The following is an 18,677-nucleotide window of genomic DNA, read 5'->3' on the forward strand; positions in this document are numbered from 1 at the left end:
TTGGAAATTTGTTGTACATGTGTTTGAAATTTGAGTCTACTATCAAGGTGGATTCCTAAGAATTTTCCCTCTGTGAGCTTTGTGATAAGTGATCCATTTATCATTATGTTAAGAGGGACATCTGTAGCTCTGTTTCCAAGGTGAATGAAGTAGGTTTTGTCAATGTTGAGAGTAAGTTTGTTAGTCATCATCCAGTTAGATATTTTCTGTAATTCGGTATTAACAGTATTGGCTAGCATTACTGGGCTTGGGTGAGAGAAGACGAATGTAGTGTCATCTGCAAATAGTGTGGGTTTAAGTAGTTGCAATGCATTTGGTAGGTCATTTATGTAAACGAGAAAGAGAAGAGGGCCAAGGACACTTCCCTTTGGGACACCAACTGTAATTGGCTGTGTGAAAGAGTTTGCTCCATTTGTGTACAAATATTGGCTTCTGTTGCTAATTTATGACTTTAGGGAGTGCCCTCTTATACCATAGTGTGATAATTTTGTGTGCAGCAAACCAGTACGGCCATTAAGCAAAATAACGGCCGATAACCGAGTTGGCTGATAAGCGGAATGGCCAATAACCGAGGGTCCACTGTACGTCGAGACAAATATAACAGTTCCTCTAAAAGTTGACAGTATACAGAGGCATCGCTAGAGTTGGTGTCACCCAGGGCAGCATCTTTGATGTCACCCCCATGAAATTCAGGGACGGGGAGATGGGGGGGGTAAACTCCAGTTATGTCACTACTGCATGACCAGTGACAAATGTTTAACAATGAGAATGTTTAAGGGGCATAAAATAAACAGGAGAATACTTCTCAACTTTATTGATGATAAAATAAATAAGCATAGTACTATTGAGGAAACAAACTCAAATACCACTTTGAGTACAGCCAACAGATCCTACATTTATTCATCTTCAACAATGCCAAAACAAAACAGAAAAAAAAATAAAAAATAAAGGAAAACATTGCAATATGAGAGAAACACTAGTTCAGATTTGATCTTGAGTACAGGTAACATCTCAGTAAATCTGATTTTACATTTCCTTGTCTTTAATTATGCAAAATCACCTATCACATCATCAAAATCATTTATTTTCCCTATATAGGCTTATTTGTACGTATTTTGTTAATATATAATAGGCTATATAGAAATGAAGGCTTATTCTCTTATGTTGGTTCAGCACTGTTTTGGGCATTAGTGTCACCTTTAGAGGCTATGTGGTGTCACCCGGGGCGGCCCGCCCCCTATTACGACGCCCCTGCAATAGAACTGATTGTTAAGTCACAGACTGGTTGGGGCTTCAACCCATGGCAACTGAGTCCTAAAACTTGGCAGGCTAGTATGCTATCTACTGGACCATACTGGCATAATAAGATTCATCCATGTATGAGTACAGTAATGTACCTCAGTTACTGGGAACAGTTGAAGTCCCTTGACCTGTATTCCTTGGAATGCACGCGAGAAAGATACATCACAAAATACTTTGATAATCCTAGAGGGACTATTCCCAAATCAGGACTCGGAAATCACTTCCTGCATCATAATAATAATAATAATAATAATAATTTATTAGGACATGATACATAGTTGTACAAAGAAATATAGTGATTGGGTGTGCATGCAAAAAGCCCCTTGTATACAGAGCATTATGGGCAGGCTTAAAATTAACTTAAGATTAACTAGGCAATGATATATTCAGTGGTAAAAATTACAGAAAACAAATTACAACATGAAGTACAAATGATTATTTCAAATAAGAAGCATTAAAGTTATACAAGTTTGTAGCATAACAATGTATAATATAATCGAATCAGATCAAGTAAAATCAATGATTTGTAGTACAGAAACAGGCCATATGGTCATTAGATGAGTTACTGTACATTCAAGAGAATGGAGTATTCTATTAGGTAATGCAATTAAAAACACATAGTTTGATAGGGTCACAGGTTATACATTTGAGATTCAGTATTTATTTAGTTGTGGTTGAGTAAGTGGTTTTTAAGAAGAGTCTTGAATTGATAAACAGACAGTATTTCTTTTATATTCACAGGTAATGAATTCCAGATTTTTGGGCCTTTTATGTGAATTGAGTTGGACACAGGGAACATCAAAGAGTGATCTGTGCTTTGTGTTATGGTCATGTGTTCTGTTGAGGTTGGTAAGGAAAAGTTTGAGGGGAGGGTTTATATCCAAGTTTAGTGTTCTGTGTATGTAGTAGGCACAATAATAAGTATGGATGTTTTATACGGTGTGTAAGTTTAGAGTTTTGAATATTGGTGGAGTATGCTGCCTGTAGTGGGAATTTGTTATCATTCTGACTGCAGCCTTTTGTGGGTAATTAATGGTCTGAGATGATTTGTTGTTGTTGAGCCCCATGCACAAATTCCATAAGTGAGATAGGGGTCAATGAATGAGTGATATAGAGCCAGGAGGGCTGACTGTGGAACTTAGTACTGTATAAATAACAAAAAAGGCACAATACCGTGACTGGAACGATACACAAATAACCCGCACATAAAAGAGAGAAGCTTACGACGACGTTTCGGTCCGACTTGGACCAAGTCAGACCAAAACGTCGTCGTAAGCTTCTCTCTTTTATGTGTGGGTTATTTGTGTACAGTACCGTATCTTCGATAGTATACCTACAGTCTTGGAGATTTTCTTGTAAATTTGTTTTACATGTTTGAAATTTGAGTCTATTATCAAGGTGGATTCCTAAGAATTTTCCCTCTGTGAGCTTTGTAATAGATGGTCCGTTTATCATTATGTTAAGAAGAACATCTGTAGTTCTGTTCCCAAACTGAATGTAGTAGGTTTTGCCAATATTGAGAGTAAGTTTGTTAATCATCATCCAGGTAGATATTTTCTGTAATTCGGTATTTACAGTATTGGCTAGCATTACTGGGCTTGTGTGAGAGAAGACGTATGTAGTGTCATCTGCAAATAGTGTGGGTTTGAGTAGTTGCGATGCATTTGGTAGGTCGTTTATGTAAATGAGAAAGAAAAGAGGGCCAAGGACACTTCCCTGTGGGACACCAACTGTAATTGGCTGTGTGGAAGAGTTTGCTCCATTTGTGTACACATATTGGCTTCTGTTGCTAATTTATGACTTTAGGTAGTTGAGGGAGTGCCCTCTTATACCATAGTGTGATAATTTTGTGTGCAGCAAATCATGGTCAACTGTATCAAAAGCTTTACGTAAATCAATGAAGATCCCCAATGGGACTCCTTTTTTCTCGAGTACAGTGTATATTTGTGTAAGCATGTGTATAATAGCATCATTCGTATTTTTATTGGGCCTGAACCCAAACTGACTGGGGTTGAGTATGTTGTGGGAGATGAGGTAGGAATAGATTCACTTATGAATTAGTTTTTTAGAGAGGGTGTAAGTTGGATATTGGCCTATAGTTATTCAAGTCTGCTTGATCTCCTCCTTTATGTATCGGGGTGACCCTCGCTATTTTGAGAACTGTAGGGAAGGTAGAGGATTTGATGGATTTGTTAAAGAGTGTTGCAATGATTGGTGACAGCACTTGTGAAGCTTTTTTGTATATAAAGGGTGGTAAGGTATTAAATCTCCTGTCTTATTCTTTAGTGTGTTGATAATAGTGAGACCTTTGTTGGGTTGGTTGGAGCTAGGAACATGTTCGGGTAGGTGCCAATGAGGTAGTCATTGGGTGGGGTATTTGAGCTTGGGATTTTACCCGCAAGGTTTTTTCCTATGGTGGAGAAGAAAACATTGAATCTGCTGTTTCAGTAGGTGGGAATAGGGGTTCATCTGGTTTTGTTAGTGTGATTGTTCTGTTTTCTGATATCTTTTTTGTTCATAGAATTTCAGATAGGGTTTTCCAGGTCTTTTCTATATCACCTTTTAAGTTGGATAATCTGGTTAGGATAGATGAGTACCATTTTGTTTGGTCTCTGGTTATGTGACCCATTCTGTACTGTTTTTCATACTGGTGCTTTATATTTATGGATTTGAGGATGCTGGGTGTTAGCCAGGGACTGTTCAGTCTCTTAGCTGTGATCTGTTTAGATTTTTTAGGCCAGTGCTTGTTATAAAAGTATTTGGTCTTTTTTAGAAAATTATTAATACATTCGCCAGTATCTGTATAGATTTCTAGCTCAGTTTGCCAGTCGATGTTTGTCATTGCTGTTGTGAAGTTATTAATGGCTGCCTCATTATGAAGCCTGAAAGTTACTTTAGTAGTGTCTTGGGGTAATTTACCTAGATTGGTTATGAGAAAGGTAGTGTAGTGGTCTGTGATTATGCCTGATTTTAAAGGGAAAATGGTGTTGGGCCAGATGTGGTCTAATAGGGAAACACTAGTCTCTGTAATTCTTGTAGGTTTTGTTACTGTTGGTAGCAACAGTAACAAAACCTACAAGAATTACAGAGACTAGTGTTTGTGAATTCAGTTACAAGTGGGTTACAGGCAGGCTTAAAATTAACTTAAGACTATCTAAGCTATAATAGATTTAATGGTAACAGTTACTATTGACAATTTGCAATATCAAGTACAGTTGAGTTATTTTAAACAATGAATTTGAACATTTCAATTTTGAAGAATTATAGTTTTACAATTTTGTAACATTACAATTAGTAATATAACAAAATGATCAATTTACTATGTGTAGTCATATAATTTAATAATCAGATCTAATCAAATCAAATCAATGATCTGTAGTGCAGTAACAGTTCATATGGTCATTAGATGAGTTACAGTGTATTCAAGAAAATGGATTATTCTATTAGGTTATGCTATAAAAACATAGTTTGATAAGGTTTTTCTAATTATACAACTGGGTTACATTTATGAGATATAAGTTATGCAATATTTGCATTAGGTTGGAGGCAAGGAGGGGAATGTACCTGGAGTTTACCTGGAGAGAGTTCCAGGGGTCAACGCTCCCGCGGCCCGGTCTGTGACCAGGCCTCCTGGTGGATCAGAGCCTGATCAACCAGGCTGTTGCTGCTGGCTGCACGCAAACCAACGTACGAGCCACAGCCCGGCTGGTCAGGAACCGACTTTAGGTGCTTGTCCAGTGCCAGCTTGAAGACTGCCAGGGGTCTGTTGGTAATCCCCCTTATGTATGCTGGGAGGCAGTTGAACAGTCTCGGCCCCCTGACACTTATTGTATGGTCTCTTAACGTGCTAGTGACACCCCTGCTTTTCATTGGGGGGATGTTGCATCGTCTGCCAAGTCTTTTGCTTTCGTAGTGAGTGATTTTCGTGTGCAAGTTCGGTACTAGTCCCTCTAGGATTTTCCAGGTGTATATAATCATGTATCTCTCCCGCCTGCGTTCCAAGGAATACAGGTTCAGGAACCTCAAGCGCTCCCAGTAATTGAGGTGTTTTATCTCCGTTATGCGCACCGTGAAGGTTCTCTGTACATTTTCTAGGTCGGCAATTTCACCTGCCTTGAAAGGTGCTGTTAGTGTGCAGCAATATTCCAGCCTAGATAGAACAAGTGACCTGAAGAGTATGAGAGTATAGTTTTACCAACGCTCTTATATGGGTATGAAGCATGGGTGATGAATGTTGCAGCGAGGAGAAGGCTGGAGGCAGTGGAGATGTCATGTCTGAGGGCAATGTGTGGTGTGAATATAATGCAGAGAATTCGTAGTTTGGAAGTTAGGAGGAGGTGCGGGATTACCAAAACTGTTGTCCAGAGGGCTGAGGAAGGGTTGTTGAGGTGGTTCGGACATGTAGAGAGAATGGAGCGAAACAGAGTGACTTCAAGAGTGTATCAGTCTGTAGTGGAGGGAAGGCGGGGTAGGGGTCGGCTTAGGAAAGGTTGGAAGGAGGGGGTAAAGGAGGTTTTGTGTGCGAGGGGCTTGGACTTCCAGCAGGCATGCGTGAGCGTGTTTGATAGGAGTGAATGGAGACAAATGGTTTTTAATACTTGACGTGCTGTTGGAGTGTGAGCAAAGTAACATTTATGAAGGGGTTCAGGGAAACCGGCAGGCCGGACTTGAGTCCTGGAGATGGGAAGTACAGTGCCTGCACTCTGAAGGAGGGGTGTTAATACTGCAGTTTAAAATGTGTAGTGTAAAACACCCTTCTGGCAAGACAGTGATGGAGCGAATGATGGTGAAAGTTTTTCTTTTTCGGGCCACCCTGCCTTGGTGGGAATCGGCCAGTGTGATAATAAAAAAAATAATAATAAAAATTAGAATTTATTGATCTGTGAGCATTTAATTATGGGGTCCTAAGGCTAGGGGAGTAATACAGTGAGTAATGATATTTTGAGGCAGTAGAAAATGATTTCTTAATTATGTAGGTAAAGTTAAATTAACCCTTTCAGGGTTGGTGCGGTACTAGTACAGCTTGCATGCTGGGGTTGGTGCCATACTAGTACGCATAAATTCTAGCGCCTTCAAATCTAGCGAGAGAAAGCCAGTAGGCCTACATATGAAAGAATGAGTATGTGGTCAGTGTGTGCAGTATAAAAAAAAAACTGCAGCACACAGTGCATAATGAGAAAAAAAACTCCGACTGTGTTTTTTATTTAAAACAGCGACTTTGCACTGTATTTTCGTATGCTATTTATGGTTGTATTCTAGTTTTCCTGGTCTCATTTTATAGAATGGAAGACATATTATGGAAATTGAGATGATTTTTATTGGTTTCACAATGAGAAGTACCTTGAAATTGAGCTGAAAGTAGCAGAAATGTTTGATTTTTGCTCAAGTTCAAAGGTAAATAAATCAAGCCATGCATCCAATACACATCAACTGGTGAGTCTAATATTATTTCACAAGTATGCTGATATTATTTATACCATTTCTACACTAATGCAGTAGTCTGCATAACAGTAAATCTTCTTTTTGTGAGAATAAAAATTCAAAGTGGAAAGCAAAAGAAATGTAAGGGAGGCCTGGGGACATGACTAATGAACAGAGGGAATGTTATTTTAGTGCCAGGAATGTCTTTATTGTTTTTCCTGGACCCTATTTGGAAATTGGCTTTTGAAATTTGTGTGAAATTAGCAAAATTGCCAATTTCTGACCACTTTATTGGATACTTGAAATCAGTAAATGGGTGGTTTCTCGTACTCATTCGATAGAAAAAATGGAGTTCTAGTGAAATACATGTAGTTATGATTTTTCTCAACTGATACATTGGAATTGGCCAAAAATAGGGCTCAAAGTGGGCGAAATCACTGATGTGTAAACATCGTCGAGACTGCTGACTTCGCGAGAGCATAATTCCATAAGTTTTCCATCAAATTTCATACTTTTGGTGTCATTATGATCAGGAAAATATTCTCTATCATTTCATAAGAAAAAATAATTTTTTTTTCGAAAAATTTCCGACCCTGAGAACAAGTTTAGGAGAGGGCCTGCCGACCCTGAAAGGGTTAAATACTGTGTAAATAGTTTTGGCTGAGTAGGTGGTTTTTAAGAAGTCTTGAATTGATATACAGAGTGTGTTTCTTTGGTATTCACTGGTAATGAATTCCAAATTTTTGGGCCTTTTACGTGCATTGAGTTTTTACATAGTGTGAGACGGACTCGGCAGGCAGTGCAACATTCTCCAAGTGAAAAGCAGGGGTACCTTGAGTACACTAAGAGAGACAATAAGTGTCAGTGGCCCAAAACTGTTCAACTGCCTCCCAGCATACATAAGGGGGGATTATACAAATGCTTGAACTAATATATACAGCCCTTGATAAAAATGTATATCCTCTGGGGCTCTTCATTGACCTACGGAAAGCATTTGATACAGTAGACCACAGTCTCCTGCACCTAAAACTAAATCATTATGGCATCAGAGGACATTCCCTCGATTACCTAAGATCTTGCTTTAATGATAGACACCAGTACGTATACAGTACACAAATGGAGTCAACTCCACTATCCAGCCTGTAGCTGTTGGAATGCCCCAGAATAGTGTCCTAGGCCCACTTGTCTTTCTCGTCCACATTAATGATCTCCCCAATGCATCCCAACTCCTTAAACCAATTCTATTCACAGATGACAATACTTATGTCTACTCCCACTCAAACCCAGTTATACTGAGAAATACTGTAACAACGAGCTGCTAAAAATATATACTTGGATGATGACCAACAAACTCACTCTCAATATAGACAAGACATACTTCATGCTGTTTGGAAATGGAGCCTTAAATATCCAACTTAATATATCGATAAATGGTTCCCCAATTTCGAGACACACTGAGAGTAAATTTCTAGATCTTCTCCTTGACTGTAATCTTAAATTTTATTCCCCACATTCAGCATACAGTGAAACCTCAACTTACGAGTTTAATCCGTTCCGTGACCTAGCTCGTAACTCAGTTTGCTAGTACGTATATCAAATCAATTTCCTCATTTAACCCTTTGACTGTTTTGGTCATATATATACATCTTACGAGCCAATGTGTTTGATGTATATACAGTAGGGCCCCACTTACATGGCGGGTTAGGTTCCAAGCAGTCGCCGGAAGGTAGAACGCCATTTTTTTCCATTTATAAATGCATATAAATGCCAGACAACAAGTTTACACTAAATTATATTAGGTTAGTAATAGAACTAGGCATTAAAAACACACAAAGTAAAATACATTCACAGTACATTCATTACTTAAAGTATTTGTAATCATAATGTAGGGAGAGAGGTGAGTAGTACTTATTTGTAGGAAGTCAGGTTTAGGTAGCCCTGGCTCCCTGTCTCATACTTAATATACGATATTTAAAAATCCCAGAGAGTTAAAATACACATACAGTACACTCATATTTACCTTAAAATATGTGTAGTCTTAATATAGGAAGAGAGGTGAGTATTACCTGGAGAAAGTTCTGGGGGTCAACGCCCCCATGGCCCAGTCTGTGACCAGGCCTCCTGGTGGATCAGAGCCTGATCAACCAGGCTGTTACTGCTGGCTGCACACAAACCAACGTATGAGCCACAGCCCAGCTAGTCAGGTACCGACTTTAGGTGCTTGTCCAGTGCCAGCTTGAAGACTGCCAGGGGTCTATTGATAATCCCCCTTATGTATGCTGGGAGGCAGTTGAACAGTCTGGGGCCCCTGACACTTATTGTATGGTCTCTTAACGTGTTAGTGACACCCCTGCTTTTCATTGGGGGGATATTTCATCGTCTGCCAAGTCTTTTGCTTTCGTAGTGAGTGATTTTCGTGTGCAAGTTTGGTACTAGGTCTCCAGGTAAACTAGTCCCTCTAGGATTTTCCAGGTGTATATAATCATGTATCTCTTCCACCTGCGTTCCAGGGAATACAGGTTCAGGAACTTCAAGCGCTTCCAGTAATTGAGGTGTTTTATCTCCGTTATGCGTGCCGTGAAGGTTCTCTGTACATTTTCTAGGTCAGCAATTTCACCTGCCTTGAAAGGTGCTGTTAGTGTGCAGCAATATTCCAGCCTAGATAGAACAAGTGACCTGAAGAGTGTCATCATGGGCATGGGAGTAGTATATTTATTTGTAGGAAGTCAGTGTAGGTAGCCGGTAGGTGTAGCCCGCCTGGGCTACACCTACCGGCTACCTACACTGTGGCCCAGAGGCATATTATTAGCATCGACATACCTTGTTCACTGAATTTAATCGTTTCTAACAACTACCTTTAGATGCTATCATAAAGACAGGGAGAAGTAATGAATAATTCATGCCGAAAATTGTAAACAAATGCGGAGTGGGGGAGTGGCTGGGCCAAACGCAGATTCATACACATTTTCTCTGATGGCTGAGACGAGAAAATGTAATGTTGTCCCTCCGGCCAGATACCACACAGCTCCACAAGTATTAATATCAGAACACATATAAAATATGCAATAAATGCCAGACAACAAGTTTACACTATATCGTTCTATGTCGTCAAATATTCGAAAAAAAAAATTATTTTTTCTTATGAAAATGTTAGGAATATTTTTCTGAGCGTTTTAAGCCTAAAAAAAAAAAAATTTGCCATCAGTACTTACCGAGATATAGATCCGCAAAGTTTGCAGAAAGTGACGTGCGTACGGCAACAGTGGCAACTGCCGCCCACCCGGTATTCTTTTATTTACTCTAATTCAAAGGTTTCTTGCATTTTTCAATATTTTTCTGTTCCAGGTAACTTATGTGGCCTGTGAGACCAATGTAAGGTGCATTCTTCAAATATACACTCATTGTTTACAACACAATAACAGAACAAACTTTATCACTATTAGTTTGTGTATACACTTTGTTTACATAATCAAACAATACAAAACAATGTTTATTACTATTGTTCCATAATATATATACATATGTACAGTCACTAAACACATTCCTAGAACTGCTGCAGCTTGTGGAACTCTTTGAAACACGAGTATATGCAGAGTGGCACTTGACACTTCTCACACATAAAACGAGTGTCTCTGCGTGTTTGTGGGCGTTTTGTGGTAAGTGTACATGCATAACACCTCTTCTGAGCATTTTTCTTGGCAGTAGTAGGAGGCAGTTGCATGGGGTAGTGATCACCAGGCCTGAAACGAGATGACGTGTGTTGGTAATTTCGTGGGCGCTGGTCTATTGCAGATGTTGCTCCTTGGTACTTTGCAATTATTTGTCTGATTACTGACAAGCAAAATTCACCATATTTTGGTGTTTTGTTGGTCTTCAACTTGTATATGTTATAAGCATTCAGCATAGAGATATCAACAAGATGGTAAAAAAGTTTTATATACCACTTATAACTCTTGCGTACACAGTCTGCAAACCCAATCTGCATGTCACATTTGTCCACTAAGCGCATATTGAGGTTGTAGTCCATGACAGCTGCAGGCTTTAGAATGGGTTCATTGGTCTCTCTGTTGTGCCTGCCACTGTGTACCATTTCGTTTCGGTGAACTGATGTCAATAATGTGACATCACGTTTGTCATGCCACCGAAATGCCATGATGTCATTGGCAGCAAAGGCTTGCACCTCACCTCTGCGAGTGTCAGCGTCGAACCTTGGCATATGTTTACGATTACGACGCACAGTGCCACACACGTCTGTCAAGTTCACTCGCAAGAAATCACTGAGTAAGGGGCTTGTGTACCAGTTATCAGTAAATAACATATGCCCCTTACCAAGATATGGTTCCATCATTGTTCGAACCACATCACCAGAGATACCCAATAACTTCATGGTATCTCTCAAAGTATTACTGCTAGTGTAAACAATGATATCCAAAACTAGACCACTTCTGCAATCACACAATACAAATAGCTTTATACCAAAGCGTTTCCTCTTGCTTGGTATATATTGCTTGAATGAGAGTCTTCCTTTGAATAAAATCAAGGACTCATCAATAACAAGCTTCCTGAAGGGATAAAAATACATGCAGCACTTTTGTTTCAGGTACTTAAACACATTTCTTATCTTATATAACCTGTCACTTCTGTCAGGCCTGGTTTTGTCTGAAAAGTGTAACATACGTAACAGTATCAGGAAACGATTGACACCTATAATGTCACTAAAACCTGGAGTTGAAATCAGGCGTTCTGTTGCCCAGTATGTGGTGACAGTGTGCTTATACACATGTGGCATAAGCATTATTGTGGCAAAAAACAGGTACATCTCTGCCACAGTTGTCTCCTTCCACTTGTGTAGCCGTGATTTTGGTGAGAGAATTGTATTTGTCATGGTGTAATCACAGTATGTGTTTGTTTCCCTGACAATGATGTCCATCAGGGGTTCATCGAAGAATAACTCAAAGCAGTCCAGTTCACTGGCATTGTTCCCAAGTGGACATGATGGCTTTATTCCACTTTGTGTTTCATCAAAGTCATGGGGACTGGGAACAAACTCGTCACCGTCCTGCCAATCCCAGATGCGGTCTGCTGGTGGGGTCTGGATATTGTACCATGGTTGTGGTTGTGCAGGTTGTGGGAGTGTGGGGTCGGGTGAGGCTGGTTGTTGTGCAGTCAGAGCAGCGTGGGTAGTAGCGTGGCCCGCTGATGGTGCCACATGGGCCGTGCCACCCTCACTATCACCACCACTGCCTGCTCCCTCACTCACATCATTCATACCCATCGTTACAATATCGTCATCTTCACTATCAGGTCATGGTGTAGGGCCACGGGATGTGCTCCCAGAGTTTCTCCTTCCCCTTGGAACAACACATGAAGCACTACCAGACCGCATGCTACGTCGTACATACTGCCGCTTCACTGGGGAATATTCATCCTCACTGTCACTAGAACTGCTTTCAATGACCTTGAAATCACTATCACTATCACATTCACTGCTATCATCTGGGTGTTGTACACGACCAAATAGTTTCCTCTTTCGTCCTGGTACAGGCGAACGTGAACGTGAACAAGCCGGCCCAGCACCAGAGGTGGAAGGTTGTGGGTCATCTGGGTTTTCATCACTAATTACGTTATCCTGGGCACTTTTTCCGGTAACACTCACTTCAAAACCCTGGAATTCACTGACATTTTCAGCGCTGTTAGAGCTATCACTTGGGAACAAAAGACCTCCAATCTGCCGAGGAGTGAGGAACTTCTTACCGAGAGGCATGGTGAAAATGGACTAACAAGATGGCGTTCCCACAATGCACCGCTGGGTCCCAGATTTTTTTCACTGGGTTCACACCGACCACTGAGACCCATTCTCTCTCATGTAGGCCTACCAGGCCTTTCCCACTTGATTTGAAGCCGCTAGAATTTGTGCGTATAAATACGTCAGAAACATTGGCTCGTAAGACGTATTTATACGTCGTAAACAGTCAAAGGGTTAAAAACACAATAAAAGATAAGATACACACAGAGTACACTTATTACTCACCTTAAAATATTAATATTAATGTGTGAGAGGTGAGTGGCAGTGTGTTTATTGAATAAAATCAGAATGGCACACCATCATCCTCTAACTTGGCACTTTAAGCAAGAGGCTTACGACTCCTCTTTTAATCACAGCTAAGCTTAGATGCCATCGTCAATGAGAGCCAACTAGTTAACGAAAGAGTAAACGAGATACAGAGTTCAGATAGTGTAAGAACACAAACTGAACAGGTAGTGGACGATCACTTGGTCAGGTGAAATAAATGCTTATTAATATGTGTCTACTTTTAGTTCATTCATGTACGTTTGTAAGAGTTTGTAAAACATTTACCTCAATATTTTGTTATTATTTTTTTTTTTTTTTATTATCACACCGGCCGATTCCCACCAAGGCAGGGTGGCCCGAAAAAGAAAAACTTTCACCATCATTCACTCCATCACTGTCTTGCCAGAAGGGTGCTTTACACTACAGTTTTTAAACTGCAACATTAACACCCCTCCTTCAGAGTGCAGGCACTGTACTTCCCATCTCCAGGACTCAAGTCCGGCCTGCCGGTTTCCCTGAATCCCTTCATAAATGTTACTTTGCTCACACTCCAACAGCACGTCAAGTATTAAAAACCATTTGTCTCCATTCACTCCTATCAAACACGCTCACGCATGCCTGCTGGAAGTCCAAGCCCCTCGCACACAAAACCTCCTTTACCCCCTCCCTCCAACCCTTCCTAGGCCGACCCCTACCCCGCCTTCCTTCCACTACAGACTGATACACTCTTGAAGTCATTCTGTTTCGCTCCATTCTCTCTACATGTCCGAACCACCTCAACAACCCTTCCTCAGCCCTCTGGACAACAGTTTTGGTAATCCCGCACCTCCTCCTAACTTCCAAACTACGAATTCTCTGCATTATATTCACACCACACATTGCCCTCAGACATGTTATTATAATAATAATTACCTCACAATACAAATACAGTGGACCCCCGGTTAACGATATTTTTTCATTCCAGAGGTATGTTCAGGTGCCAGTACTGACCGAATTTGTTCCCATAAGGAATATTGTGAAGTAGATTAGTCCATTTCAGACCCCCAAACATACATGTACAAATGCACTTACATAAATACACTTACATAATTGATCGCATTGGGAGGTGATCGTTAAGCAGGGGTCCACTGTACTCTTAAATTGTGTACAAGTTAGTACAGAATAAACAAACAGCAACACACCATTTTAAGAGTGAATGAAGATATGTATTATTATTACCATAATAAAAAGCACTAAACTCACAAGGGTCGTGAATTGCTATATATAGAGTGAAGGCATACAAAAAGAATATTTTTCCACAGTTATCCCCCAGTTCGACTAGAGAAAACGTAATTCTTCCGACACTACCTACACAGCAGCTTTGTAAACAAATCTCATATTTACGTCAATTTTTATTCTGAGTGCATGTATCATGTTTATATGCTATGTAATGGGTTTCATATATAATTTTGAGGAAAATATCAGATGGATTAATGAAAATGCCTATATTAATGTAAAATAAGACATTTAGTGTGCCCAAGAGTGATTATTATTACATAGTACAGTGGTCCCTCAATAATCGTCCGGCCTGAAAATCGTCCATTTCGGAAATAGTCCTGTTTTTTCGTCAAAATATTGGCTCGCAAATGGTCCGGTAACTCGCTAATAGTCCTAATAGTCCTTCGTCTTGGACACGTACTCACGCTCTGAGCCGCCTCCGCCTTTCCTTCCCAGCCAGTGTGCCATTGTTTACCAGTGAGTGACGGTCCCCTCACATGCTCCTACGAAATATTTCATAATATTCCGTTAATTTTAGTGCTTGAAAGTGCTAAATAAGCTACCATGGCTCCAAAGAAAGCTTCTAGTGCCAGCCCTTTGGTAAAGAATGTGAGAAACACATAATTTATGAAAAAGTTTGTAGAAAAATACAAAGATGGTGGTGGTAGAGTGGAAGCAGTTGTGATAGTGGTTGATGAACATAAGAAAGGAGAATCACTGCAGCAGGCCTGTTGGCCCATGCTCGGCAGGTCCTTTACAATTCATCCCACTAACGAAACATTTTCCCAACCCAGTCCTCAATGCTACCCAAGAAATAAGCTCTGATAACTCTATCCACTCATTTGGGACTTGCAAATGAGTGGATAGAGTTATCAGAGCTTATTTCTTGGGTAGCATTGAGGACTGGGTTGGGAAAATGTTTCGTTAGTGGGATGAATTGTAAAGGACCTGCCGAGCATGGGCCAACAGGCCTGCTGCAGTGATCCTCCTTTCTTATGTTCTTATATTCTTATGTTCATCAACCACTATCACAACTGCTTCCACTCTACCACCACCATCTTCGTATTTTTCTACAAACTTTTTAATAAATTATGTGTTTCTCACATTCTTTACCAAAGGGCTGGCACTAGAAGCTTTCTTTGGTGGTAGTGATGGTGGCAGAAGGTAGTAGTGATGGTGGTAACAGTTGTAATAGTGGTAGAAGGTCATAGTGATGGTGGTAGAGGGTTCCTTCTTTAGTGATTCAGCGATTCTACCAACTCCTCCAATGTTGTTGGAGTTATATAGGGCTACAAAAACCACCGCTGCCTCACCACCATTATGGACGGCTTACACTCAGTGGCCCTTATATACCCAACAACAACACAACACCTCTTGTGACATACGTATGACTTATTTTATTCATTCTAGAGTATATTCCATGTTTCTATGTTATTAATATTGTTTATGTCATATTAGTTGAATTGTGATAGATAAATAAGCCATAGAGTTGATATTAGTGTCATATTCTCCAACAATAAACTTGCCATCCCTCCCTCACAAACAAATAGCCAGTAAAAACATAACAATGGAAGAACACTGCAGGTCTACTGGCCCATACAAGGCAGGTCCTTATCAAAATGACCTCCACCCAAAGCTACCCAAGAATTTACTCCCGTACCCAATGACACAAATCAAACTCAGCTCCTCCAACTCGTATATTTGTCCAATCTCTTCTTGAAGCTACCCAAGGTCCTAGCCTCGATCACCTTACTGGTAAGTGTGATGTTAAATAAGAACTTAAGAAAGTAGGAACACTGGAACAGGCCTGCTGGCCCATACTAGGCCGGTCCTTCACAAATCCAACCCACTAACAGAACAAATGCTACCCAAGCAATAAACTCAGGTGCAAGTCCGACTCAAATCCAACCTCTTTCACTCGTGTATTTATCCAACCTAAATTTGAAACTACCCAAGCCATAGCTTTTAGAACATTGGAAAGGAGGAACACTGCAATAGGCCTGTTGGCCCATACTAGGCCGGTCCTTCACAAATCCAACCCATTAACAGAACAAATGCTACCCAAGCAATAAGCTCAGGTGCAAGTCCGACTCAAATCCAACCCCTCTATCTCGTGTATTTATCCAACCTAAATTTGAAACTACCCAATGTTTTAGCTTCGATCACCCTACTAGGCAGACCGTTCCACTCATCAACTACCCCTATTACCAATGTTCATTTATACATTTTATTAGTGCCCTAGAGTCCTTATGGAGGGGGATTCCCCTTCCAAATAACCTCTCTTCCCTCTCTCCTCCTTCCTGTCTTCCATTCATCAACAACAGCCTTCAATAAAGGTAACTTTCATGTTGAATGTTCATTCTTTTGTACATGTAAATCTATCTTTTAGGTAAAAAAAAAATTGTTGTTGATACTTCTGGGTGTCTGGAACGAATTAATTGGATTTACATTATTTCTTATGGGGAAAATTGATTCGAAAATCGTCCATTTCGATAATAGTCCCACTTCCAGGAACGGATTATGGACGATTATTGAGGGACCACTGTATTGGCATCATGAGCAGAGAGACTCTTAGCGATTTTAATGTGTACCTGCACACCAGCACAGTGTGTAAGTATATTTAGGTACAGGTACACATAAGTATAATTATCAGAGTACATATAAAATATGCAGTAACTTTAAAACACTTGAAATTTTGGAAAGTTTCCTGACATAATAGATGTGGTCACGGAGAATGTAAACAAACTGGGTGGGGCGCGCCGTATTTGAAAGACTGCTTGCCGTATAGCAAATTTTGGTCCTACTGTATACTCAAAAATTCTAGTGGCTTCAAATCAAGCAGGATATTATGCACTGCAGCATGCAGTGCATAATGAGAAAAAACCTCCGACTGTGTTTTTGGATTAAAATACTGACATTGAGGTGTATTTTCATATAGCTTTATGGTTGTATTCTTGTTTTCTTGGTCTTATTTCATAGAATGGAAAACATATTATAGAACCAGAAGTGATATTGATTGGTTTTACTAAGAAAAAGATCTTGAAATGGAGCTCAAAGTGGCAGAAATGTTCGATTTTTGCCGATGTTCATGTGTTATTTCTCCTGCTATTTCATTACTCTTTAACCCTTAAAATTGTCCAAATGTAGATCTACATTTGCTCACGTAGCACTCCAAACGTAGATCTACGTTTTTTTTTACCAAAAAGGTTGGGATCCTCTCCAAGATACGTTATTACGTACCACAATCAGCTCTACTCACACTGTACTATTCACTCATCCATCCCTACCTCACCTATGCTATTTGTGCCTGGGGATCAACAGCAGCAACCCACCTAAAGCCAACAAAAAGCTGCAATAAGAATTATCACGCAATCCACTGCTAGGCAACACACCCCCGACACTTGAAAGACCTAAATTTACTCACTGTACAGAACATTCATACCTACTACATTTACAGAACCATAAATTCCAGTATTAACCCTGAACTAAAACACTTTCTTGATGGTTGCAACAGGACCCATAGGCACAATACCAGACACAAAAATCTCTGTCATTCCCCATGTCCGGCTAAATCTCTACAAAAATTCAATGTACATAAAAGGGCCTAAAATCTGGAACTTCCTGCTTGAAAACTCTAAAACTGCAAACTCAACCACCATTTTCAAAACTACTGTTAAAAAACATATAATCTCTCTAATACACCCCATCATCAGCTAACTATAGCCTCTCCTTACTTAGTAACGTACTCGTTTACAGACGACTCGAACTTACGACGGGCTCTCTAACTAGTATGCATACCTAAATAATATATATTAAAGCTGATTTCCTCTATTCTGTTTATTACAATATGCAGTAAACTACTGTATAAACATATAAAATATACCAGAAATGTTATAAATGGTGCAAAGTTGATATTAAAACAATATCAGAGATGGTTAACACAAACCTACTACCATTATAGTATGCTCCTCACTTACTGATGTGGTCTTAGGAATGGAGCTCTGTCATTAAGTGAGGAGAGGCTGTGTATGAAAACCACCTATTCTCTTTTTTGTATTATGCACACATCCAAAACAAAATAGATTTATTCTCAATATCTGTGATTTCCCCTAATTTACACTTACACTCACCCAAATGACTGTAAAGATAAAATTCCTAATATAGCTATTGCTTTATAAATCTTAAGTTAGCCCTAAGTTTGCCTAAGATACTTTCCTAGTGTAGGAGCTTTAATAGAAAGTGTACCATGCCAAGATTTAAGCATTCCCATTACTAAATTTACTAATTGTAATATTGTTATATGTTTTGTACTACCTCATTATTATAAATCTAGTAAATCACTTCATTTACCTAGTATGTGATAAGGTATATTAAAATGTACTGCTCCATAACCTGTGTCAGTATGGAGTAAGAGTTAGGATTAGTCTGCCTGAAATGCCTAGGCATGCTAGAGGCCTTCTTTGTAATTAATATTTATAATGTGTAAACCACACATTGTAAACTTTGCAAGGAAATAAACATTCATTTTCATAAAGGGCCCGAAGATTTGGAATTCAATACCTGAACTGGTAAAGGATCCCTGACTACTTATAAATTTAGGACTTTGCTTAAAAATCATCTCATC

General features: G+C 39.7%; 1 protein-coding gene and 1 long non-coding RNA gene across 5 annotated transcripts in view; one reads left to right on the forward strand and one right to left on the reverse strand.

Moving 5' to 3' along the window:
• Positions 1 to 18,677, forward strand: part of LOC128689061 (max-interacting protein 1-like) — a 1,113,127-nt gene that overhangs the window by 1,087,105 nt on the left and 7,345 nt on the right. The window lies entirely within an intron of this gene.
• LOC128689060 (uncharacterized) overlaps positions 1 to 18,677 on the reverse strand; it is a 150,691-nt gene that overhangs the window by 91,576 nt on the left and 40,438 nt on the right. The window contains exon 3 of one of the 2 annotated variants that reach the window (XR_008407106.2): positions 508 to 1,251. The exons of the other annotated variant lie outside the window; for it this stretch is intronic. This is a non-coding gene — a long non-coding RNA (uncharacterized lncRNA). Of the gene's footprint in view, positions 1 to 507; positions 1,252 to 18,677 lie in introns of those variants that run through there. 2 annotated transcript variants of the gene reach the window in all.

The sequence above is a fragment of the Cherax quadricarinatus genome, chromosome 21, assembly GCF_038502225.1.
Source record: "Cherax quadricarinatus isolate ZL_2023a chromosome 21, ASM3850222v1, whole genome shotgun sequence".
Lineage (NCBI taxonomy): Eukaryota > Metazoa > Arthropoda > Malacostraca > Decapoda > Parastacidae > Cherax > Cherax quadricarinatus.